General features: G+C 32.0%; 1 long non-coding RNA gene across 1 annotated transcript; it reads left to right on the forward strand.

Annotated features, from left to right (window-relative positions):
• The first annotated feature begins 18,693 nt into the window (after window positions 1-18,693).
• Window positions 18,694-26,682, forward strand: LOC143078159 (uncharacterized). Its single transcript, XR_012979078.1, has 3 exons — window positions 18,694-18,724; window positions 22,708-22,848; window positions 25,772-26,682. It is a non-coding gene; the product is annotated as an uncharacterized LOC143078159 (long non-coding RNA).
• Window positions 26,683-26,970: the final 288 nt, after the last annotated feature.

Genomic DNA, 26,970 nt, shown 5'->3' on the forward strand with positions numbered 1-26,970 from the left:
TGGTATCTTTTGTCCCTCTTCCAAATGGTGAAGTTGAAATCATTCCTTCGTAAATTTTACGGACGCCATCACGAGTTTTCTAGGTCCTTGGTTTATCACCTTGAAATTGATCTCAAGGTCATAGCTTAATTTTACGTTCTAGATTTTGACCTTTGCTTTTACCTCATATGTATACATGATAAAGCCATGAGACCTTTTGCAAAAGGTATCAAATCATTTAACCTTGAAAAAAACAACCGGAAGTGACCTTGTAAAACCGGAAGGAGCTTTTTTTGTACTTAATTAATATAAAAGTATATAGAACCAGATATTTTTGGAATCAGTGTCAAGTAAATATTCAAATTTTATCGGAAGTAACAAACCGGAAGTAACAAATTATCTCCCTTATTTAAAAATATTGTATAGAAACCATGTATTTTGGGAATCAGTGTACAATAAGCTATCAATTGACGATTGAAAGGACATTTTAATCTTAATTTTACAACTTCATATCAAAATACATTGTTTTGAGTGGAAAGACCTTCAATTGTTCTCTGAACAAATTGGTTTTTAATTATTATTATTTTTTTTTTCCGACAAATTTTGTTCTTGCGATAAATGTTGGTTTTGCAATATGTCGCTTAGATATTTCTCATATGGTATCGTATACTTTATGCGCTTTTAAATTTCACCCTGCTAAGGCTAACCATTTTCTTTGTAAGAGTTATCTCCCTATTCACTGTTTACGATCTGTGTGCATCTCCTTCGTAACAAAAAAAAAATACCAACAAAATTCTTTTACAAATTGTTTGTTACATCCTCAGATTTTTGGTTAATTTGGATCGAAGCGATTCAATGAAATTTTGTAGGAGTTATCTACCCTTACACAATAAATTTGTTGGTATGTGTTTTCAACTCATCAATCGTTAACCGTATAAGCCTGGGATATTTATATTTGAGGCTCCTAGGTCCTAAGGTCAAGTTCTCAATTGTGACTTTTGCTTGTTTTTTGCATTTTCTCCGACACTTTGAAAGATACATATAAAAGAACAAGTGCAAAATGTCTGCTTTATTGTAATAAAGATATGCTACAAATTTAGTCTGATACAATTTAATGGCATCTTATAGGAGTTAGTGCCACTGAAATGTCTTGATATGAGGTTTTTGATTATAACTTCAACTAAGTTCATTATAAGCCATTTGACCTTGTACAAAGGTTAGGTGACATATGACCTTGAAAAATGACTACCGGAAGTAGCCTTTTTGGGAATTTTTTCATAAAAAAGTACTCGGAATCCATATATTTTTTCATATAGATACATAAACTGATTACTGAAGACTAAAAATGACTTCCAACAAACCAGAAGTGGCCATTATCTCCCATTCTATATAAAAAAAAGTATATAGAAATTATATAGTTTTGGAATCAGTGTGAAAGAAGCTATCATATGAGACCAGAAGTGACATTCATTTCACCGGAAGTAGCATATTATCTCCCTTATTTCACTCAAAACCATGATTTATCGCATCAGTATGAAGAAACTATCTTCTTATCAAAATTTTTTTGATGTGGAGAGACTTTCAATTGTTCTCTGAACAATTGGTTTTTAATTATTATTGATTTCTAATCACCTGTCAGTGTTACCATACGAATTTACAAAAGAATATGTATGATATGAAAGGAATAGAATAATTTAGAATATATATATATATATATATATATATATTTATATGTGGTATAGCTAAGTATTATGAAATATCGGCTATTGTATTATTCTGTTTAAATATTTCTAATTGTGAGATTAATATTTAGAAAACATATATGTTAAAAATAAGATATTTACACGCTATTTTTCCTTCCTTAAATGTAATCATAATACGCGTGAATGTTTTACTGCTTCTTAATTCTACTATTTAAGCACATCTTCTAGTTCTGGTAAATTATTCTATGTTACGAATCAAAGCCGAGGGTAAGCGAATACTTTTCTCTCATTTAAAAGTGTTTTGAGTCACAGATTAACATATCAAGTAAAAGCTTACACAGCAAGAGCAGCAGAAGCTATCCTGGTGACCGAGCCTACTATACGGAGGATTAGTCGAGATAAAAATGAAAAAGGAAGACTTTTTGCACCAGAAAGGCAGAAAGTAAGAGGTCCATATAAACCCGTTGATGATTTCGATAAATGTGCCATACGACAGAAGATTCATGATTTTTTTACAGTTCGCCGTTAGTAACCAACCATTGGTAGACTTTATGAATCGCTTAAGTATGACATTAATTTTCCCGGAAGTGATTCAAATTTCAAGTAGAAACGCTCATAAACAAAGAGAAAGGTCCTTATCGAGAAAGATGCCATCGTTGAAAAGCGAATTCAGTATTTGCACAGAAAAAAGATTACTGGAAGAAGGATATAAACTTGGGTGTACATAGACGAGACATGGATTGACACTGCATGTATTGCAAAGAAATGGTGGCAACATGAAGATGAATGAAGTGCTTAAGAACCAGTAGTCAGCGGCCAGCGTATTATCATCGTTCATGGTCGCGGAAAGTTTGGATTTGTACCAAATCCGCTGCTAATTTACCAGGCTAAATCGTGTACTGCTGACTACCATCACGACATGAATGGTAAAACTTTAAAATGTGGTTTACAGAAAAACTTTACAGTAACCTACCAGAAAAGAGCGTTATCATAATGAATAATGCATTGTTCAATTCTGTACAGTTTGACAAATGTCCTACAACTAATAATACCAAGAAAGCAGATACTCAGGCTTGGGTACGTTTACACGAAATACAGTTTGAGAAATAACATATCCGTCAACAGATACTAGTAATTGCTTTAGCAAAGGCCACTAACCAAAAGCCAAAATATGTCATAGCCGATATCGCAAGAGAAAGGGGACATGAAATTTTACGTCTCTCAACTATCATCAAGACTTAAATCCAATAGAACTCCAATAGAACCAAGTAAAACAAGGTTTCACTTCTCAAAAAATTACCCACATAATAGACGATGTGTTGAAACTTGCACATGAGACAGTGGCAGAAATAACAGTTTCTTTTGGAAGAAAATTTGTCGTCATGTTGCAAGCATTGAAGATGAATACAGAAAAGAAGACATTGTAATCGATGAACAAATAGAGAGTTTGATCATTGACCTAGTAGACATCAGAGATAGTGCTAATGGCAATGATGACAAGGTTTTACTTTCTATTGTATTTTCAAACGTCTGTGCTACATTAAAATTCTGTGATAAAAATATTAGTTTCAGTTAATATGTCTTATAGGTAAATCGAAGTTACAAATATGGTAAAAATATAGAACAATAAAAAAGAAAGAGAGACAGTGTAACCATCCCATTCGCCACACACACTTGAAAAAAAATCAGAGAGAAAATGAAGAACGTTCGATAATACATAAATACATGGTTTAGAATGGAAGATATTCTGATAATTCTGGTGGTGATCTATTTGAATTTGTTATTTAACCTTTTAATTTCCTCTTGTTACATTTAATATACATCAAGTAAAATTCTAAGGGAAACCTTTAAAGAAAATTCTGCTTGCTGTACAATAAAGGAAATCAATAAACTTATAAAGTCGAAGTACCATTTGTAAGTTATCCCAATGCCCCATTCCCACCCAAACAACAAATTCATTCGGAATAAAAGAAAGAAAACAAAGTATATCAAAACGTCTTAGAATTACGAAATATGCATATTTTGTAACTGTCGTCGTCGTAGTTATACTTTGATATCCACATATTTCCAAAATGTGACACTTATAATGTGTTTTAAAACTCTGTTTCACAATTCAATGAACGGCTATTTCTCACTATTTACTTTGTGAATACACATATTCAGTGTTTACATTTTTTATCCCAAAACACCTTGGACTGGTCCATGATGAGCAAACCGCTTAAACTCAGCCCAGTCAAGTGAAATAAAAGTAATACCTACAACTGAAAGTTTCGTTACATATACCCAGGGCGAACGGAGGAGAACAGATGTGATCACAACACCAGACTCTACAAGAAAACACATCATAGAAAAGTAATATGGGCAACACGCTAAACGAACAAAGGACACTTTTACCACGTCTCAGATTGTTTTTTATCATTTACATCGTCTGGTACCGAACATGACCTATTCCTGAATATGAATGTTTTGCTGAGTGTGAATTCGCATTGCTATAAGACATGTCACGGTATTTGTTTATCCAACACTCATGTATTTAGTTATGATGTTGTATTTTGGTATTCTGATCGGATATTGATAAATGTCTTATTGTTTTGTAGTTGTATTTAAAAAAAAATCTATTCGTATGTAAAAGTACTGATAATTAATCACCCAGTTCATTCATATGATTTTAGGTTAAAGCAACTATATGTACACGAATTATTAGGTCTTTCCACTTTTCGTGGAAATACCTTTTGTTTTTCTTCTTATTATTAGGTCTTTCCACTTTTCGTGGAAAACCTTTTGTTTTTCTTCTGATTATTTTTTTTTTCTTCTGCCGTCTGAGATGCTTTTTTGTCTTACAACATATCGAATGGATTTTTTGACCAATGATGTTGCACAGTAATGGGGATTTCAAAACTCACCCTGTGTGACCGAACACTTATTCTTTTAGGAGTTATCTCCCCGCATCCCCTTTTTCTTGTTATCCCTATATCTCTGAAACTGTTAAAGATTTTAGCAAACTGTTTTCACCAAATTGTTTGTCTACTCTTGAGAATAATTTTGACTTGAGTGATCGGAAGACATCTTATAGGAGTTATTTCCCTTTGAAAATTTAAGATAGGCAATTTGTTGGATAAATTCATACGATATAAGTCGTGGAGACCTACAGTCTTATGATATGAAGTCCTTGGTCCATTTAAAGGAAATTGAGGTCAAGGTCAAAGGTCAAGGTCATGTTCTAAATTTTGAATTTTGCTTGTTATCGTTATTCCACAGAAACTGTGACAGTAAATGATATAATGTGTTTGCCAAATAACTGTTCACAATAAGGCGCAACTTCAACCTATTTCAGTCAAAGTGTTTTGGTTAACCCTTATAGGAGTTTTCTCACCTTATGTTTTTGAAATCAGTATTTCTCCACAACCATACAAGTGATTGACCTCCGGTCTTCCGTTTTGAGTTCACTGACCTATGACCTTGAAATTGAGATCAAGGTCGAAGGTTAAGGTCATGTTATCAATTTTGAATTATGCTTGTTATCGTTATTCCAAAGAAACTGTTACAGTTAATGATATGATTTGTTTGCCAAATTACTATTATAAAAAGGCGCAACTTCAACCTATTTCAGTCGAAGTGTTTTGGTTAACCCTTATAGGAGTTTTCTCCCCTTATGTATTTGAAATCAGTATTTCTCCATAACCATACAAATGATTGACTTGGAGTCTTTTAATTTAAGATCACTGACCTATGACCTTGAAATTGAGGTCAAGGTCAAAGGTCAATTTGACGTTCTAGATTTTGACCTTTCCTAAAAATTATTTTCTGTTCATAATAAAACAATCAACTCTTCTGCATATACCTATTAATCTTTTTTTTTATATCAATTTGAAGAACCAAATTACATCAACAAGGAGTGACATTTTCTAACATAGTTTTTTAAATTTCATTCTTATTATCGAGGTGGAAAGACCTTCAATTGTTCTCTGAAGAATTGGTTTTTATTTTTTTATTTTTTTTATTTTTTTTTTCTTCTTCTTCTGCCGTCGGAGATGCTTTTTTGTCTTACAACATATCGAATGGATTTTTTGGCCAATGATGTTGTACAGTAATGGGGGTTTCAAAACTCACCCTGTGTGACCGAACAATTATTCTTATAGGAGTTATCTCCCCACGTCCCATTTTTCTTGTTATCGCTAAATCTCTAAAACCATAAAAGATTTTAGCAAACAGTTTTCACCAAATTGTTCGTCTATTCTTGCGAATGATTTAGTTAATTTTGACTTGAGTGATCAGAAGACATCTTATGGGAGTTATTTCCCTTTGAAAATTTCAGATAGGCGATTTGTTGGATAAATTCATACGTTATAAGTGGTAAAGGCCTACAGTCTTTTGATATGAAATACTTGGTCCATTTGAAGGAAATTGAGGTCAAGGTCATGTTCTAAATTTTGAATTTTGCTTGTTATCGTTATTCCACAGAAACTGTGACAGTAAATGATATGATGTTTTTGCCAAATAACTGTTTACAATAAGGCGCAACTTCAACCTAGTCAGTCCAAGTGTTTTGGTTAACCCTTATAGGAGTTTTCTCACCTTATGTATTTCAAATCAGTATTTCTCCACAACCATACAAGTGATTGACCTCCGGTCTTCCATTTTGAGTTTACTGACTTATGACCTTGAAATTGAGATCAAGGTCGAAGGTCAAGGTCATGTTATAAATTTTGAATTTTGCTGGTTATCGTTATTCAAAAGAAACTGTTACAGTTAATGATATGATTTGTTTGCCAAATTACTGTTTACAAAAAGGCGCAACTTCAACCTATTTCAGTCGATGTGTTTTGGTTAACCCTTATAGGAGTTTCTCCCTTATGTTTTAAATCAGTATTTCTCCACAACCATACAAATGATTGACCTTGGGTCTTTTGATTTGAGATCACTAACCTATGACCTTAGAAATAGAGGTCAAGATCAAAGGTCAATTTGACGTTCTATATTTTGACCTTTGCTAAAAATTATTTTCTTTTCATAATAAAACAATTAAGTCTTCTGCATATACCTATTAATCTTATTTTTTTATATTAATTTGAAGAACCAAATTACATCAACAAGGAGGGACATTTTCTAACATCGTTTTTTAAATTTCATTCTTATTATCGAGGTGGAAAGACCTTCAATTGTTCTCTGAAGAATTGGTTTTTAATTTGTTTTACACTTTGAATTATAAGAAATACCGACATAGCTAGATAATACAATAGATTATCTAATTACAAACACAATTCTATATTAACATTCTTGTAAAAGTTTTAAAATACATCAAATAACATCATTACAATCCTAATCTTGATCTATATTCAATTTTTAGAAATTAACCTGTGACGTCACTTTTGTGACCTTTTTAAAAACATTCGTGTGACGGACAGTTCGTTCTTCTGTTATGCTGGTTTCGTGTGCTTTCCTTGGTTGGTTTACGTGTTCGTTGTTGGATTTGTTTTCTCTCAACTGATTTATAAGTTTTGAACGGCTATTACTACTGTTGTCTTTATTTAATGTATTTTTATAATTCTTTAATCCTTTTTTTCATCTGGCAAATATCAACTTAATAAATATAAAGGTGACAGACTCAAAAACTAACTCAACAAAGAGAAACTAACAACACTAATGACAAAATAACGAAAGACGACAAAAAAAAACCACCAAAAAAACAAGTCACCAAAAAATACACTGCTTAAAACAAAAGTATTTGCATTACGAACTCAACAGACAATTAAAAACCAATTGTTCAGAGAACCATTGATGGTCTTTTCGCCAGTAAGGATCTTTTTTATATGAAAATATTAAAATTCGGTTTTAAATGTCAATTTTAGCGTCAAATGACAGCTTATTGAACGCTGATTCCAAAAATATATGGTTTCTATACAAAAAGATATACATAAGGGAGATGATTTTTTACTTCCGGTTTAAAAGATGTTATTTCCGGTATGTTTTGATAGTTTACTTGACACTGATTCCAAAAATAGATGGTTCTATATACTTTTACATTAAATTAGCAAAAAATGGCTACTTCCGGTTTACAAAAGGTCACTTCCGGTTGGCTTTTTCAAGGTCACATTGCTTGCAACCTTTTGCCAAAAGTCCCATGGCTTTATCGTGTATATATAAGAGGAAAAAGCAAAGGTCAAAATCTAGAACATTAAATTTACTTATGACCTTGAGGTCAATTTCAAGGTCATCAACCAAGGACCTCACATCAAAAGACTCTAGGCCTCTACTTTATATTGTTAATGAGTTATATTACCAAACAACTAATATTAGATATAAAAGGGGGCAAAACTTGCATTAAATGTTACGCACCATTTTAAGTAAAATTTACGTGTTACGACATGTCGCAACTAACAATTGTCTGAAAATATTTTGTCGATATCTTGTATGATTTCTGAAAATAAGAGATAACAAGCCAAAATCAAAAATTTGAACATGACCTTGACATCATTTTCATATTTTTGGACCAAGGACCTCAAATGAAAAGACCCTAGTCCTCTATCACGTATGATTTTCCAGTTACAATTTTATTTCAATTATATCAATACAAAAGGGGAAATTACTCTCATATGGGGTCTTCGTAACGCTTCGGTCAAAATAAAACGTAACATCCTGAGGATATAACGAGCAATTTGGAAAAATAAATTTGTCTCTTTCTTTTACGGTTGCGGAGGAGATCTGATAACAAGAAAAACAGTGTTTGGGGAGATAACTCTTACAAAGAAAAGTGTTTGGTTAAACAGGGTGAGTTTCAAAAGCGTATAGACTGTATGATATTATATACAAAAAAACGAAGTGCCATCTTTTGAAACATTTTTACACCGCAAGAAAAAAATTAGGCGGAAGAAAAAAAAAAATTTAAAAACCAATTGTTCAAAGAACAATTGAAGGTCTTTCCACCAATAAGGATCTATTTTGATATGAAAATATCAAAATTCAGTTGAAAATGTCAGTTCCTATGGCTAAATGAGATATAAATATGAATTTCAAGCAAAGGTCAAAATCTAGAACGTCCAATTAACCTATGACCTTGACCTCAATTTCAAGGTCATAAACCAAGGATCCCAAATTAAAAGACCCTAGGTCTGTATTATGTATGGTTCATGAGTAATATCACTTTCCGCATAATTCTAAATATAACAGGGGCAAAAATCCCATTTATTCTCTTCGCACCCTTCCAATCAAAATTTATAAGTTACGACATGTCGCAACTAACAATTTAGTAAAAATAATTTGTTGAAATCTTATAAGGTTAATGAAAAAGAGTGAAAATAAGCAAAAATCAAAATTTAGAATTTGACCTTGACCTTTGACCTTGACCTAATTTTCATTTTTTTGGACCAAGGATCTTAAATCAAAAGACCCTAAGCCTTTACTTTATAATGATAATGAGTTATATTACCATACAACTAATATAAGATATAAAAGGGGGAAAAGTCACATCAAATGTTTACGTACCCTTTTAACTAAAATTTACGTGTTACGCCATGTCGTAACACACATTTTGTGAAAATATTTTGTCGATATCTTATAGGATTTCTGAAAATAAGAGATAACAAGCCAAAATCATATTTTTGAACATGACCTTGACCTTTGACCTTGACCTCATTTTCATTTTTTTGGACCAAGGACCTCAAATCAAAAGACCCTAGGCCTCTATCACTAATGGTTTTCCAGTAACAAATTTATTTCATTTATTTCATTACAAAAGGGGAAATAACTCTCATATGGAGTATTCGTAAAGCTTCGGTGAAAATAAAACATAACATCCTGAGGATATAACGAGCAATTTGGAAAAATAAATTGTTGCTTTCTTTTACGGTTGCGGAGGAGATCTGATAACAAGAAAAACAGTGTTTGGGGAGATAACTCTTATAAAGAAAAGTGTTCGGTTAAACAGGGTCAGTTTCAAAAGCGTATAGACTGAATGATATCATATACAAAAAAACTAAGCGACATCTTTTGAAACATTTTTACACTGCAAGAAAAAAATTAGGCGGAAGAAAAAAAATAAAATAATCAGAACAAATACAATAGGTCTTTCCACAAGAAAGGTGGAAAGACCTAATTAAAATCCAATTGTTCAGAGAACAATTGAAGGTCTTTCTATCAAAACAATGTATTTTGATATGAAAGTTGTGAAACTAAGTTTAAAATGTCATTTCAATCGTCAAATGATAGCTTCTAGTACGCTGATTCCAAAAATATTTGGTTTCCATACATTTTTTTTAAATAAGGGAGATAATTTGTTACTTCCGGTTTGAAAAATGTTACTTACGATTATATTTGAATATTTACTTGACACTGATTCCAAAAATATCTGGTTCTATATACTTTTATATTAATAAAGTACAAAAAAATAGCTACTTCCGGTTTACAAAAGGTCACTTCCGGTTGTTTCTTTCAAGGTTAAATGGTTTGATACCTTTTTCCAAAAGTTTCATAGCTTTATCATGTATACATATAAAATAAAAGCAAAGGTCAAAATCTAGAACGTCAAATTAAGCTATGACCTTGAGATCAATTTCAAGGTCATGAACTAAGGACCTCAAATCAAAAGACCATAGGTCTTAATTATATTTGGTTAATGACTTATATCACCAAACGCGTATTTTTAAATACAAGAGGGGAGAAAACTCCCTTTTACGTTCAACGTGCCCTTGCAATAAAAATTTATGTGTTATGACATGTCGCAACTAACAATTTAGTAAAAATAATTTGTTGATATCTTATACGGTCTTTGGATATAAGTAAAAATAAGCCAAATTCAAATATTAGAATATGAGCTTGACCTTTGACCTTGACCTAATTTTCATTTTTTTGGACCAAGGACCTCAAATCAAAAGATCCTAGGTCTCTATCACTTATGGTTTATAAGATAGAAATGCATATCACTTATATCAGATGCATAAGGGGAAATAACTCTCATATGGAGCGGTCATATTGCTTCGGTCAAAATAGGACAAATCATGCAAAGGATATAACGAGCAATTTTGTAAAATAAATTTGTCGTTATCTTTTACGGTTGCAAAGGAGTTGTGAGCACAAGGAAAACAGTGTTTGGGGAGATAACTCCTACAAAGAAAAGTATTCGGTTACGCAGGGTAAATTTCAAAAGCGCATAAACTGTTCGATATCATATACCAAATATCAAAGCGACATATTGCGAAACAAATGTTTATCGCAAGAACAAAATTAGGCGGAAGAAAAAAAAAAAAAAAATAATCAGAAGAAAAACAATAGGTCTTTCCACAGAAAAGTGGAAAGACCTAATAATCAGAACAAAGTCAATAGGTCTTTCCACACGGAAAGGTGGAAAGACCTAATAAGTGGACGAGTTTGGGTCTGAGTTAGAAAACTTCTTTTACAGTTGAATCGCATAGTTTCAAAATGAGGTATAAATAACTCGACGATAAACAAAACAAAAATATTCACAGCAGTTATTATTATATAACAGTTTACCCATGGTTATTTTATACGAAAAGAGAGACAACAAACACAATGACTTATCATCTACATGGCTATCATTCGGTATCATTCTCAGTTTATCGAGATAGTTTATGATTTCGCGGAACTCTTTATCTCGCTTGGTAGTGCTGCTATCACAATAACAGTGCACTGCTGACTGCCAAAAACTAGGTCCAATCTTTAAAATATGTGGAAATGAATAATAATGTTCTAAATATATCGCTCTTATTGTTTTTTAATATAGAGAGTGTCCAAGTTCATTAAATTTAATGATGGTTATGGTGAAAGTTATTGGTTTTCAAAAAAACACTTTAACCACAGACTGAAAAAAATGTTGATCAAACATGTAAAATTGGTTTGTTTCGCTTCCGCAACGTTCATCGCAGACTTGAACCAAATTGTCGTTTGTCGGTCTTCCAGTTTTGCCATCAGATCGTGGATAAAATAACAAAAGGGCCGAAAAATGAAGAAAAAAGAGGAACATATGTCTGTGAAACGAATAATATATCTCCGTAATACTAAATTAAGGCAAAGCCATACTTTTAAAAGACCCCCCCCCCCTAAAAAAATTTAAAAAAATACTCCTTTCCGAATCATTATAGAATCATATTGTTTATCATAGTCACATTCCAATATATCATCGATAAATTTGAAACTAAATCTGAAGTGTTTCAGATAGTATAGTATATATGAATTGGTTTTTTTATTCTCTTTATTCTTAAAAAAAAATCATATTTCTTTAAAAGTAGGATTGTATTTCCTGTATCGCTAATCAGATGGAAAAATCCAACGCGCAAACACATCAAACGAATGAATAACAACTGTCATAAAGATTTGTCTATATTAAAATTCCTTAGTGTGTGATCTTCAGTTATAAGTAAAGATAAAAGAATTTCCATTCGTCACCCATGATATCGTTTCTAAAGATATCGATGCCCAGTTCTGTTTTTAATTTTCTTGTATACAAGATTGGGGTTCCCATATTTTGTCAAATATAAATATTGGTTACTGTTTTGATACTTTTTCTTCTTCTTTTTTTTAAACAGTCACATTTAAGACGTTTGAAAGCGATTTTTGAATGGATAACTTTGGAAATTCATACAGTAGTCAGTCATTAGAGCTGATTGAAAGGTGATGCTTTATTGGAATTTCAGATTAACTACTAAAAAGCGTCCGAAATGATTGCAACCTTTAACAGTAAAAGATGGTCTTTATGAACTTTGAAACGAGTTTTTTTCAATAAAATGCGGACTTTTAAATTTTTCTTCCTTCTTAAAATTTTTATAGATCTCGAAAATCTGCAACCTCATTCTTTACAATTTTGCAGTATAATATTCTGATCTACCTACGCGTTACAATATTGTTCATTGTAATCATTTAAAAGTTTAAATGATTAACTACATCGTAGAATTGAACCGAGGTGGGTTTTCTTTATTTTATGCGATTCATTCAGTTTGTTGTGTGTCACCTAGATTTGTATCTTTTTAATAGATTAATGAGATATGAAAATCTTTTCTTTTTTGCATGTGAAACAATATTGGTTGAGGCCTCATTGCCTGCTGAAACAACCACGTATATTTTTGTAAAGAGAAGATAAGGAACCCACAACCACGGTCTTTTTTTAACAGTTCGAAAAATGTTTGTGCATGGTATACTGTAAATGAATAGTGCACCTTTGAATGCATGACCTAAAATAATGATTCATTCAGATACAATGTCTGATTCGGTTAATCTGGCTCACGCTCTGCTGGGATGGTCTTCTATGGTATGCATCAGTATCTTGAAGTTCTATTCCAAATCAAGGTTTGTCATTATATAAATAACACATAACTGAGAAGGTGATAGAGCAAATTGGTACCCCCGAGAAAATATTGTCAAATACGGCGATGCCAAGGTAACAAAAAATGGAGTTCATCCTCAGTCACATTCAAATTACAATATTGACAAAGTCTTTCACATCGTGGAATATTCTCTAATTTACCTGCCATATTTACCCTGCGTTCATGACGACCAGTTTCAACTCTTAATTTGTGATTACTTAACCTATACTTAGTAAGAATTTGACAATTGCCATTATTTATAGAGGATAGATAGGTTTCTTTACCAAATAAGAATTTAAATTTAAAATAAGTACTCAATTTTCCTTTATCCTGTAAATAAGAATCTCTGGTTACTTTCCAAGTCTCAAGAAAACTGTTTCGGAGACATTGTTTAAGTGATTTTTTAAATTTATATTTACTTAAGGTTTTACAATAAGCCAACTAAAGTTTAACTTTTCCCCATAAAAGAGTATATTGGTGTACCAGGAATTATTACCTTTGTTTAAGCTATGTAAATGCATATACTCCATATATGTATTATTCAGCAGGTTTGGTGGGGAATTCTCATATCTGTGACAATACGTGAAGACTTGTTTTAACATGTCTATGTAAAGAGGATATCTTCCTAGTTCTGTAAGAACTCCTATATTAGTGCACAATTTAGTAACACCACAAGGATATATTTACAAAATTTATGGTGAAGTTTTTCAGATTCCCAGTCCTTAAATATATCAAAGAGAGATGATGATTTTCTCTTAGGGTTATATTTAATACAATGATCAAATAAATGAAGAAAGTACCAATACTGGGACTTGAGGATTTCAAGTCCCTATGAATAGAATGTATGACATTGTTATTATGAATTTAAGAAATAATAAGGATTTTCAAATTCACAGTCTTCAAATATACAGCATATGATACTATCTTAAAAACACTTTTAGGTTCATTAAATAATAAAATATACAATAACATTCAAATGATATGTTGTCAATGGTTTCGAATTGCTTATAAAGGAGCTACAGTGATGGACAACCCTCCAAAATAAAAATAAAACAAATAAAAAGATGAGACAATCATAAAAAAAATAAGTCGTTTTTGTTGGTCATTAGTTTTAAATTTATTACAAGAATTATATATCATACAATTTAATTGTTTTTAAATATTTATTATACTTAAATCAATGCATTAACCAGATCCGTTATTCATATTGTCTTGTTTTGTTTTGCAGCTATTCAAGTCCATCTTGTACAAAGAATACTGTGAAACTGATATTATCATTCAAGATGCTTGATTTCTTGACAGCGTATTCATTACATTAAAGTGTTTTTCAACAAACAATTGGTGGAGCAGGATCTTCTACCCTTCCGGAGCACCTGAGATCACCCCTAGTTTTTTGGTGGGGTTCGTGTTGTTTATTCTTTAGTTTTCTATGTTGTGTCGTGTGTGCTGTTGTTTGTTTGTCTTTTTCATTTTTAGCCATGGCGTTGTCAGTTTGTTTTAGATTTATGAGTTTGACTGTCCCTTTGGTATCTTTCGTCCCTCTTTTAGCATTCTGTGCTCCTCTATCCGACTTCCTTGTTCATACGAGGACGGTGACGAACAGGAGCTTATTAGGAAGAATAAAAATACGCTAGCCTTATCCTTTAATTTTAGGTTCTTTTTTATATATGAGGTTCTCTTTCTGAATAATTCAAAGTTTGTTATTGACTATGTTAAACGCATCTATCATATCGGACTTGAAATAAAAGATATAAAAGATACAATTAATTCATCTAAAAATTGACAATAAAGGTCAGTAGAGAACAAAAGTTTATGACCGCAAAAATTTAAGCTTCCCAATTGTGAACTTTCCATTTTTATGTAGCAACATTCCAGCAGCGCCAGCATATGAAGTTAATTTCTCCCAAAGGGTAATCTAGACCTTGTAGTTCCTATATGGACTTTCCTAAAAAAAGCGGGTTGCTTCTTACAAGGAAGCGTATTAATTAAGTTCCAAGTCATTGTGTTGAAACAATCTCTTCGAAAATTTAAAGGACGCCATCACCAGTTTCTACAACATTATGGAATATCTGATTGGCAGATAACAAAGAATATGTTCGAATTGACGTTGCCATAATCCTCTTTCCCTCGAATGTTGCCTAGCTACCAAATTAAGCTTATCATCGAGTTTGTACTTACATGAGCAACATGATGGGTGCAATGTTGAGCATGTTCTGTTTACCCTTCTGGAGCACCTGAGATCACACCCGGTTTTCGATGGGGTCTTTAGTTTTCTATGTTGTCTTTTGTACTGTTGTCTGTATATTTGTCGTTTTTGTGTTACAACATGGCATTTGCAGTTTGTTTTCGTTTTATGAGTTTGAATGTACTATGGATATTTTCCGCCTCTCTACTTTTTTGCTGTCTATAACAAAAATATATTTGTTTTTGTACCAATGACCGAAATTCTAACTATAAAGTTAGAATTTCGGTCATTGGTACAAAAACAAATATATATCAACTATGTGCGTATTATTTATTATTTTGACTTGTAATATCTAAATGACTTTATGAACATTCAAATGCTATTCTCGGAATCGAATGGCTTTAAAACATTGTCTTTTCAAATCAACTCTTTACGAGATGACGCATGTTGAAATCACAAATGACCTGAATCAATGGAGTTTCTTTACTTTGCATAAATTTGTTATATTTAATAGCTATCAAGATATAAAGTACACACTTCTGAATTTCCATATAAAACATCACTTACTAGAAAACAAAGTACATATTTACACGTAAAGATTTAATAGTATATATATGGAGAATTTAAAAGCTTTTACCTCATACGAATAAAGTAAACAGACATGTAACTATGTAAGGATTAGTTAGTTTACCATTTGATAACTTTTTTTTTAAACAATTTGAAAGGAAATTGAAAAACTTCAAATTAGGAGACTCGCATTGCAAAACAAAATACAAAAGATTTTTACACAATTATGGCTTTTTGTTTTGCCAGAAAATACATTATCAAAAGAGACAAAGGTTCCTTTTCCTATCATTAGTTTCCGTTTAATCGAGTTAAAACCATAATCTGTATAAAAGATCTATTGTTATTGCACATATGCATCTACCATTACAAATTATAAATAAATTGGGAAAATATATAGTAAATTATCAGTTTTAAAATGGCACCATTACGTGTTGGTCATATTTTTGTGAGTATAATCTTTATGTTTATATTGTCTTATATCAACGAGTTGCATTGTGGGAAATTTTAGACGAATGTTAGCATTATTACGAAGAAAGGCAGATTTCTCGGTATACAGTAAAGACTCATTTCTTAAAACAGGGTGACATTTAACACGAGATACGTCTGCTGTATAATTTCCACGAATTCTTTTATATAATAAGCAAGGTGTATTTAAACGAGAAAATTGAATAGTTGAATAAATGAAACATAAATGCACGATTTATCATTTGTAGATGTACACATTCAATAAATATCATGTAGCAAATCCAGTGGAATGCAATTGAAACGAATTCAATTGTTTGCTAAGTAAAAATCACCTGCAAGTCAAAGATACTGCTATATTTTATTATATCAATGCGATGTTTGTCTAATATAATAGCGATGTGTTTTTAATATCAAAAATTTATGAATGCGATAATTTTCTAAAATAACTGCTATAGTTTTCTAATATAAAATGAATACGATAACACGTCACAATGCATGTCAAGAAAACCGCAAACATAATTCACAAACTTAGTTCATGACCGGTTTAATGTTTGAGGATCAATATCACTAAAATTTAGCACCTGATACAAAATTAACGCTTACATGAACTTATTATTTCGAAAATGTTGCTTGTACCTATTGATAGTTGACAGTGTTTACAACCTGTTGAGTCCATTATTTTCAATCACATGGTTTAACCGACTAATTTTGTTTGAAGTGATGATGCAATGACGGAATTTAAATGCGGCTGTAAATAGTCTACCGACCTATTAGATTCTAATATAGATCACACTGCTATATCCTATTCACATGGGTAATATCGAAATAGACAAAAAATATCATTACTTAAAAGAAAAAAAAACATTCATTCAAACAATCCAATCCAATCCAATACGGTGAAACATTTAACTTGACAATGAATATGGTAAAATGAATATTCCAAACAAATTAAAATGCTGATGTCCCGAAATTTGAAGATACCAACTGAGTAGCCTCAGACTATAAATTGAACAACTTCAGACACTTTCAGGTAATATATGGTTATTTTCTAAGACAAGTGCTTGTGACCATCCACAAGAACTTGCGGTCATCCGGTGTTCAGTACTCTATTACTTTTTTTCCATTCTCAATTTTATTCAATTTTCAGAGGCCTTGCAAATAAACTTCTTCCTTTTGGCCCGAGAACACAGTTATTTCGTAGTGCATTTCTTTTAAACAATAAATTCAAATTAAAAACATCGCACATGCTCTATCTCAAAAAGATACCGTATAGTGTACTTCTGGTGGATCAAATAACAAATAATATCAAAATTATAGAAACATCTACCAGCTCTAACTCAAAATATCAAACAATTCTGTGTTAAGGGGGTGTGAAATTCAGTTTGACAGCTTCAGACGTAATAAAATATCACCTTTTTTGACTGGACCAAATCACTACTTAACATAAAGATTCAGCACCCAAATGACGTTTCTGGAGTACTGGAAAGAAGTTATTTATAAGGAGAAATTTTACAGATATAAGAAGATGGTGCATGAGTTCGAATGAGACAACTTTCTATCAAAGTAATAATTTGTAAACCATTATAGATCAAAGTAGGGCCTTAAACACGGAGCCTTGGCTCACAGCGAACACCACGCTATATAGGACCGAAAAAATACTAGAGTTAAACCATTCAAACAGGAAAACCAACGGTCTAATTTGTATAAAAAACGAGATTCAAGAGTACAGGTCAGATTTTGTCGAATCAATCTGAACGAGGACAGTATTTTTCATCTTTGGCAACAGTTAGTTTCATTGTTACCAATAAAGAAAGTCTTCCATGTGTGCGTTGGGAGAATATCGGATATATATTATTTCGATGCGTTCATTATAAAATTTGCTAAATGTTATATATGTGAACAATAAATGTGATACTTAGCTATTTGATTACGACATTGTTTATTAAACCCTTATTTGACTAGTTTTGCTTCCAAAACCAATTGAGAAAGATGTTACCAAAAACAATTTGAATTTAAGCAAATGTCTTAAAACTGCTTATTGACATACATACAATATTACTAAGAAGTAAAATTACCAAAATACTGAACTCCGAGGAAAATTCAAAACAGAAAGTTCCTTATCAAATGGCAAAATCAAATGATAAAACACACAAAACGAATGGAAAACATGATACAATGATATATTTGACCTAAAATTGTTATTTAAATCATAACTTTGACAAAATTAGATAAGAGCAAAAGCCATCACAAGCAGATAATCTAACGCCTTGAACTTATTTGTATATAAAACATCTTATTAAAATCATATTCTGCGTAAGCCCTTTGCTCATATCATATCTAATTATGTAGACTTGTTGGCAGGCTTGCGTGTAAATCAAGCATTTTGAAGACCTTACGATAGGCAAAACACTATTCAACAATATGAATATTCAAAGAACCAAAGAGTTCTCTATTGCACATGTGTAAAATTTGTATGTTACAGGTGCTCTGTAGCTGTATCCTGATTTGTAGTGGTATGTAGCTTAACTTACAATAGTGTATGCTATAAGTAATAATATAAATGAAGTACATTCATTTCTTTTATTTAAATAACCATCAAGTGTATATACTGTTTATTTTGGACATTCGTCATTTTATCTAAAATTTTATGTGACAATCAATTGCAAAAATCTTATGAATAGTTGTATTGCACGCAGTTCTAATTGAAGCGTCTTTCGGTACTCGTTGAAAAGGGGTGGTGGAATATTGCACGATATCAGAGACAAAAGAATGAAAAACGAGGATGAAGACTGCATAGAAACTATACATTGAGTAACACTAACCCTAATAAATATTTTTCTAATTGTTAACTTCCCATTTTGCAGTAGCAACATTCTTTGACCCATCATATTCCGTATGCACATCTTCATTATTACGTTCTTACTGATTTTCTCATTACACGGACCCCAGTTACAGTTTTGTGTTTCTTATACAAAACACCAGCAGGATAATTAGGAAAATAACTAAAATCTACACCAAGTCTACTGAAACGTTTTATTATTACCATCGTCAAGTGATTGACGATATGATGTGTTTGTGTCGCAACTATTAACAGAAATGTTTCACAGTTTTAAATCTTTAGACAGTAGATTGGTGGTTAAGCTGCTTTTAAATTTACCAATTTATCATGTCATGATGAATACATAGCAGGGGACACTTAAACGGACAGTACACACACTATTATTTTGTTTGGAGGTGCGATTGACGATATATATCACCGCAGTAGGATCAAAATTACTGTCATACTTTTGTTGAACATCTGATGATATACTCTGTAGTTAAACCTATCATTCATTTTTCGAAGCAATGTATCTATAATGCAGTGCTAGACACTGGGTTTTAAAATTGTCAAAAAGAAAAAACAAACGAATAGTTTGTACATTGTTTGGATGCTTTTATTTATCCTATTCTTTGACCGAAATTATGTCATCACTATACAGTGATCTTTTGACCCGATACAATTAGTGCGATGACGGAATAGGAAAATGTCGATTATTATTATTATCTAATTTCTCTTTAAAGAACACGGATAAAAAATTGCTCAGCAAACATTGTGTTTCACTGGATTTCACAATAAAGCGCTAATGTAAAAATTTATCCTAGCTACTATAAATTAACAAAAGTACAATTTCTCTTTTCATATATACACAAATTTTTATGATGTAAGATTTAAAAATCTTTTAAACTATTATGACAGAGGTCTGATTACATTGATGATTTGTTCAGCTTTATTAATAACTTTGATTGTTATAAAAGGATTGATAAGTTTACCCGGATCGTTTCCAAATTTCCAGTCTCGGTAAACATCATCTTCATAAAAATGAGGATGTGTTATCCCGTTTGGAATAAGCTTTTCTACAGGTGCAATCAAACCTTAAAACAAAATTGTATATCTATGGAAGTATTTAATAAGTGTTTTAAGTAATTTGTGGTAACAAAATCCCCGAATTAATAATTAACCAGTAATAGTAGTATATATAAGTACACACCCGTGATATCGCGGGTCCGTGACTGAATTAAAGTATATAACTATGCCTAAGCCTTATTTTAGTAATTAGTATTGTCATCTGATAAAGTCATATCGATTATAAGATAAAAAGTTTTCTCTGCTTTCAAATCTTTCTGTTTGAACCCGTCGACCTGGAACTTATCAATTATTGGTAATATTAATTATTTGGAAAACAAAAGGTCCTGGCTATCCAGGAATGGAGTATTTTTTAATCAACAGCATTGTCCTATATTAGTTATCTTAGAAAGTCTTGCTGATTGCTGAATAAAACTACAATAGGGAACAATTTGACAATGATTGAATTTAGTAGTGTCAGCCCTTTGATTATGACCCGTGTATATAGCAAAATCCTAAATACACCGTTTGGCGGTGCGCCTGTCAAATGCGGAACGTACAGATAAGGTAATAGCTAACAGGTGAATATACTATTGGTATCGGTATCGGATTTGACCCGGAACTTGTTAATTATTGGCAATATTAATTATGTGGAAAACAAAAGGGTCTGGAGTGGTGTAATTTTTAATCTACACCATTGTCCTATATTAGTTATATATAGAGTTGAATTCTTTGATTTGTCGTTTTTACCCGATGACGGCTGACAAATTGGACCTCGTAATTTTAGTAAATGGATATATTACGTTCACTGAAATACAAAAAACAGACACGGGCATGGAGAACGAGTTATGTTATATAAACACCATAAATGTTAGTGTAGAGTTTCTCGTGTTAAACTGAATAATACAAATTTAGGAAAAGACAGTAATTGCCGTTTATATTTGATTTATTTGAAGTAACAATCTAATTAAAAACCGATCTCTCATCGCTCCCGTTTTCTGATATGTCGCATGGGAGATCTCCCACGCGACATATCAGAATCAGGAGCGATGAGAGATTGGTTTTTAATTAGATTGTTGAAGTAAGTTCCTTTAGGTAAATTTAGGCAGTATATTTAGAAAATCCTTCATTATTCGAAAAAATATCATCGAGATAACGGTTAATTGTTGTTGAATTTATCAATTGAATACAATTTAAATGGGTCTTTGTTAAGTTTGGCCAAAAACTGTAATTCGTAACCGTACACGAACAAGTCGGCTATTAAAGGGGCGCAGTTTGTACCCGTAGGAATACCTACAACCTGTCGATCAACTTTATGATGATACGAACATATCTCTAGTAGGTAAATCTAGCACATTTACCTTTCTCGCGCATTATAGAAGAAGTTCAGATATCAAATCAATGCATACAGACCAGATTGTAAGACTGAACCATCACGGCAATAGAAAACAAAATACAATCATGTGATCAAATGTATATTGTCGATTAGAGATTCGGTTTTTTTTTCTTTAATTTTGTTGATGGAGATTTAGAGTTGCAAGCGACAGTACAAACTATTCCTTTCCAAAAAAAATCATTTGTGCTAGAAACGTCCCGATGAACTTACGTGTGTCTTATATTCGCATTATATATTGATAAGCCTGAAATGTACAATGCAATAACGCCGAAATTTTTTGAAACTCCCATTTATGCTGAACAAAAGCACGCTTCATGTTGTACACAAATATTCGACCAGCACTCGATTACTCTATATTATTTGGTATATCAAAAAAAAACGAAAGTTGCTACATGATTTTCTAAACGAGTTCAAGCCAAACTAAACGCAAGCAAGGATCTTTTAAAGCCTGTGTGGAAGTTTTGTGATGGTGTTATCTATGTTAAATAGTCAATTCGGAAAAATTCCCCTGCCTCCTCCCCTCAAACCCCCGAATATTAAGTGAAATAATGGAGTGGTATATCATTTATTCTAATACAGTACGTTGTATTTTAAAGGGCATACGATACAGTTACAGGGGAGTTGATGACGTTGATAACGTAAATTGTTATTTTCGCGACTATCACTTATCGGGAAAATATTCAGTTTTCGACTGATTTTTATCATTCAAACTTCTCTAACTTGAAAACGAGTTCGTGGACCCCTCTTTTTTAAAATGCCATTTTTTTTATTACGTAAGAAGATAATGTGTGCCAATTTGCATGAAACGAAAATAGTGCATTTTTTTAAATTTGATAAATATACCGCAAAAAATTACGGTTTTTTTTAACATTCGTGAACATTTGATTAATATGAGATATTTGAAAAACAAATTGCACAAATTTAAAGGACATTTATATAAACCAGAATTAACAAATAAATTAACAAAAAACAGCTTTTAAATCAAAAAAGATATGTATTTCTGTCGAAAGGAAACATTCGTCCACAAATCCGAATTTTGAGCAAATATAAAAAAAATTACTCAAAAAGTAGCACATGAAGGTATATTTTTTATTACATATTTGATTTAATCAGGCAAAAAATAGCCTATATGCAAATTGTCAGCAAAATTTAATAATATGGGATCAAAACTGTATCGTATGCCATTAATATGACCTGCATTTTAGTATAAATTACAGGTTGGAAATTCAGGCATCATGGAATATTCGACAGTCAATGGTGGAGTGGCTTGTCACTTTATAACTATAAATCGGCAACATGGAAGATCCTGTTCTCGTCAGAACCTATATCAAATTCTTCAGTTGACTTCAATTCAACAGGTATATTGAATGACACATATGTTAGTTTAGACTAGATATCTAGATCAAATAATTTTTTTTTATACTAGCATGTAGGACCATAGTTACCAGCAAAAACCCATAGAAATTTGGTGACCTTATTTGAAATTTGGATTTTATATTAAATTTTATAAAGCGTGATGAAAATTCAAAATTCAAAATCGAATTGATTTGAATTGAATTGATATAAATTGCATTTAGGATTTCCGTTAATCATTTCTATTACGGACACTGGGAAATATGAACGTTTATCATGGATCTAAATGAGTTTTTATCATGTAAATATAATTTTCAAAAATTAAAAAAAGTTTGATTTCGCGATTAACGTTGTTAGTCTAGTATTTCAATCATTGATGTAACAAAATTATTCGTCTTCCCTCTGTTTACAATTTATTGCTGCAGCGTGGGAAGACTGAAATTACTGGTTTTCTTCATATATAGCGAGTATCTGTATATAGATATAAAAATATAGATTTAAGTTGAACGTTACTTGTAAGCTTATGATGACAAGTACACCTTTGGGGATATACAACGTGCTATAAAAAAAGAAAAATTGTTATTTTATATCACTTTTAGTGTTTGACATGTATAGAAGTGGGAGATAATATGCTGTAAATCAATAATTCGAAAATATAACACATGTTTGCCATGAGATAAACTGACACAGTCAAAATATATTTGCAAGCTGACATTACATTTAACACTCTACTATAAGTACTTGTCATGTTACATGTTATGTCTAATGCTCAAAACAAACAAGATTGGTTCGCTGTTTCAGTTTTCGTCTTGTTTTAAATTTTAAATTACCTAAAATCGTATTTTAGACATCTGAGGGAAAATCTCCGACGACTTTCCTAAAATTTCAATTAATACTACAATTGGTATCGTCAGTATATAATATCCATGCATACAACACTAACTCCTAGTGTAATCTTCATCAGGTGCGCTTGCATGAAACAAAAAGTTGGAAAAGCAAGCAAAAAAAATCAAAAAAGACAGTAGGGTGTATAGTTTTGCAGCCACGTATTGTCCTGATGTCAATTCCGACGCCACGTGTAGGGAAAGTCACACATTTTTTGCACGTCAGTGAAACAATTTCAACAACTCTTTAAGAGCATCATGGCATAAAAGACTAATGTCTGTCCCTTTCTAATAAAATTATCATTTGCCAGTGACATTCCAAATTTTCTGCCTTCGATAATGGACCAGAAATTACTCAGAATCGACCTAGAAAGTACTATTATAGTATTTTATCGGACCTCAGCTGAATTATCACGTTGTGATTGGTTAAACGCCGTCACGTGGTGACCCCTATGAGACCGTATGGGGTTAGTAAGTTTCATATGAGGTTCATCACGCGTTAATGGCGACGTCATCTTTTAATGTTGTTGTGTTTCATTGTTTATTTTTCAACAAAACGCCGCAGAAAAAGTCCAGCGTCCGATAAATTCGTTATACGGTTAACTACTGTCCCCCTACGGATCCATAGAGGGTGAATAAAATTCATAGGGGACTCGGCCTCCGGCCTCACCCCTATGGATTTTACTAACTCTCTATGGATCCGTACGGGGTCAGTAGCGAACCATATAACTTATAATAGTGTTATTAACTGGCTGTTTCTGTATTGGCACTGGTTTAGATTTAAGGTTTGCTGTAATGGCCTCTAGATCGGTAGGATCGAGGACCAATACAGCTGACCGATAATCTATACCAGTGCCAATACAGAAACAGCCAGTTCATAACACTTTTATTAAATAATCAAACTTTTTCAATACAGACTTGTTCTGAATGCTGTATTACATACATCAAATGTGAATATAGGGCCAATATTTCCAATACGGACTTGCAATGATGTGAATATAGGGCCATATTTCCAATACGGACTAGCAATGAATCCTGAATTACATGCACAATATATGTTTACATGTAATTCAGGATTCATTGCCAGTCCGTATTGGAAATATTGGACCGGGCCAAAAAGCAATATAGATCACGTGATTTATATGACCAGGACGACCTCACCAGTATGACACATGCCGTTTGGTAAGTTTTAGGGCTGTTTTTTAATCGTATTATAGAATGAAATTCAAAACAGTGTGGCTGTGGCCATTGATTGACACATTAAATTCATCCATTGACTGGGACAATTTACGTGAACGTTTGTCTGTAACGACCACTGTTCACGACGTACCTACGATAGACATTTAAACTGTGGGGTCACCAAAGGTTTCTTAACGCCTTTAATTATAAAATAATTCGAAAAATTAATCAGGAATAACCTTTATGTTTTTGATTTATATAATTGATATAAATCAAAACATCGTGTTATTTCTGATTAATTTTTCGAATTACTTTATTAAGGTGTTGAGAACCTTTGGTGACCCCATAGTTTAAGTGTCTTTAAAAAGTACATAGTGAGCAGTGGTCGTTACATACAAACGTTCACATAAATTGTCCCAGTCAATGGATGAATTTAATTTGTCAATAAATGGCCACAGCCACACTGTTTTGAATTTCATTCTATAATAAAAGATAAGATAAGATAAATTTTAATGCTAATAGAGCTATAAACCAAAAAGGACAAAAAGTATGCCAAAGCCGGGCAAGGAATTAGAGCTTTGCATGAGGGAGATAAATTCCTTAATTTTAAATTATTTCAAAAACTTTGTAACACCAAATTTTAATAACACAAAAACCGTATATTCATACCAATACCTAAGTATTGCATAGCTATTGGTATACGTTCCTTACAAAGGACGGGTTGCGTTTTTAAAACTTCCAGTACACAGCGGACACCGCTAGCTTAAGTCGGAGGAATTAGATATAATTTATATATATAGTATCCGGCTTTCTCTGGACATTACAATTAAGACAAAACAATATCATACCTACATTTACTTTTTAGCGATGGATATGGATCCTGCAATGCGACTATGTATGAAGGCACCAACTGGTGAAATAAATCACATTGCTGATATCATGATTATATCGACAGACCATGTTTTGGAGTGCAGCCGAGAATGTATGGCAAGAGAGAATTGTACCTTTTTTGTCTATAGCAAGCAGGAACAAAAATGTGGTTTGTACAAGGATGACGAGGAACACGGAAACGTTATCGAATGCTCTCAGGACATGTTTTGTTATTTTGTCTGGGTATGAATTCTGTAAACATTAGGTTTTGTGAAAAATATTTTGTTATTAATGAGAAATAACACTTTCATCTTCATCAATGCAACTTTTGAAAGGGGGACTCATCTGAAAACAAGAGATGTTGTATGATTTGCCAATGAGACAATTAACAACAAGCGACCATTTGACAAAAAGTAAACAACCTTTAATAGCGGAAAATAATTATTCTTGTATTTCTATGAAGTTTTGTATCACAGATTTGTAATTGCAATCTAATGGAATTTGATGCGAATGTCATACAAGTGTTAGGTTTGGCTAGCTATAAAACCAGGTTCAATCCACCATTTTCTACATAAAAAAATGCCCGTACCAAGTCAGGAATATGACAGTTGTTATCCATTCGTTTGACGTGATTGAGCTTTTAATTTTGCCATTTAATTAGGGACTTTCCGTTTTGAATTTTCCCCGAATTTTTAATAAGTATATTTTTGTGATTTTACATTTTTTTATACAGAATATGTATTTAGTTACTTAATATGACAAAGTTTTATACACTGGTGTAAAAGTCGTATTTTGAATACGTGAAAAACAATTAAAAACCCGCTACTTTATTCTAGAACCATATTTGTATTTGTACCTTTTATATCGAATTTTAAGTGTAAAATAATAAAACATTAATGTATAATTGACCTGTGTTCCTTTTTCTGTCGTTGGTTGCCGTCTGTCATCATTGATTTTATAGTTAATTATTATAAGCATTGCTTTTTTAAATATTTCTCTTGTATTATGTTGCATGTTATCTTCCAGTTCATTTACTATATGGTATATATTTTGCACATTGTTGAAGGTCGTTTTGTGACCTGCTGAGATCCCTGATCTTATTCATTTGGTGGAGAGCTGTCTAATTTGCAATCATTTTCTACATCTTTCCAGATAATTCTATTTGAAATTTGCAGACCAGAACGACATCTTATT

Source organism: Mytilus galloprovincialis, chromosome 6 (genome assembly GCF_965363235.1).
Source record: "Mytilus galloprovincialis chromosome 6, xbMytGall1.hap1.1, whole genome shotgun sequence".
Taxonomy (NCBI): Eukaryota; Metazoa; Mollusca; class Bivalvia; order Mytilida; family Mytilidae; genus Mytilus; species Mytilus galloprovincialis.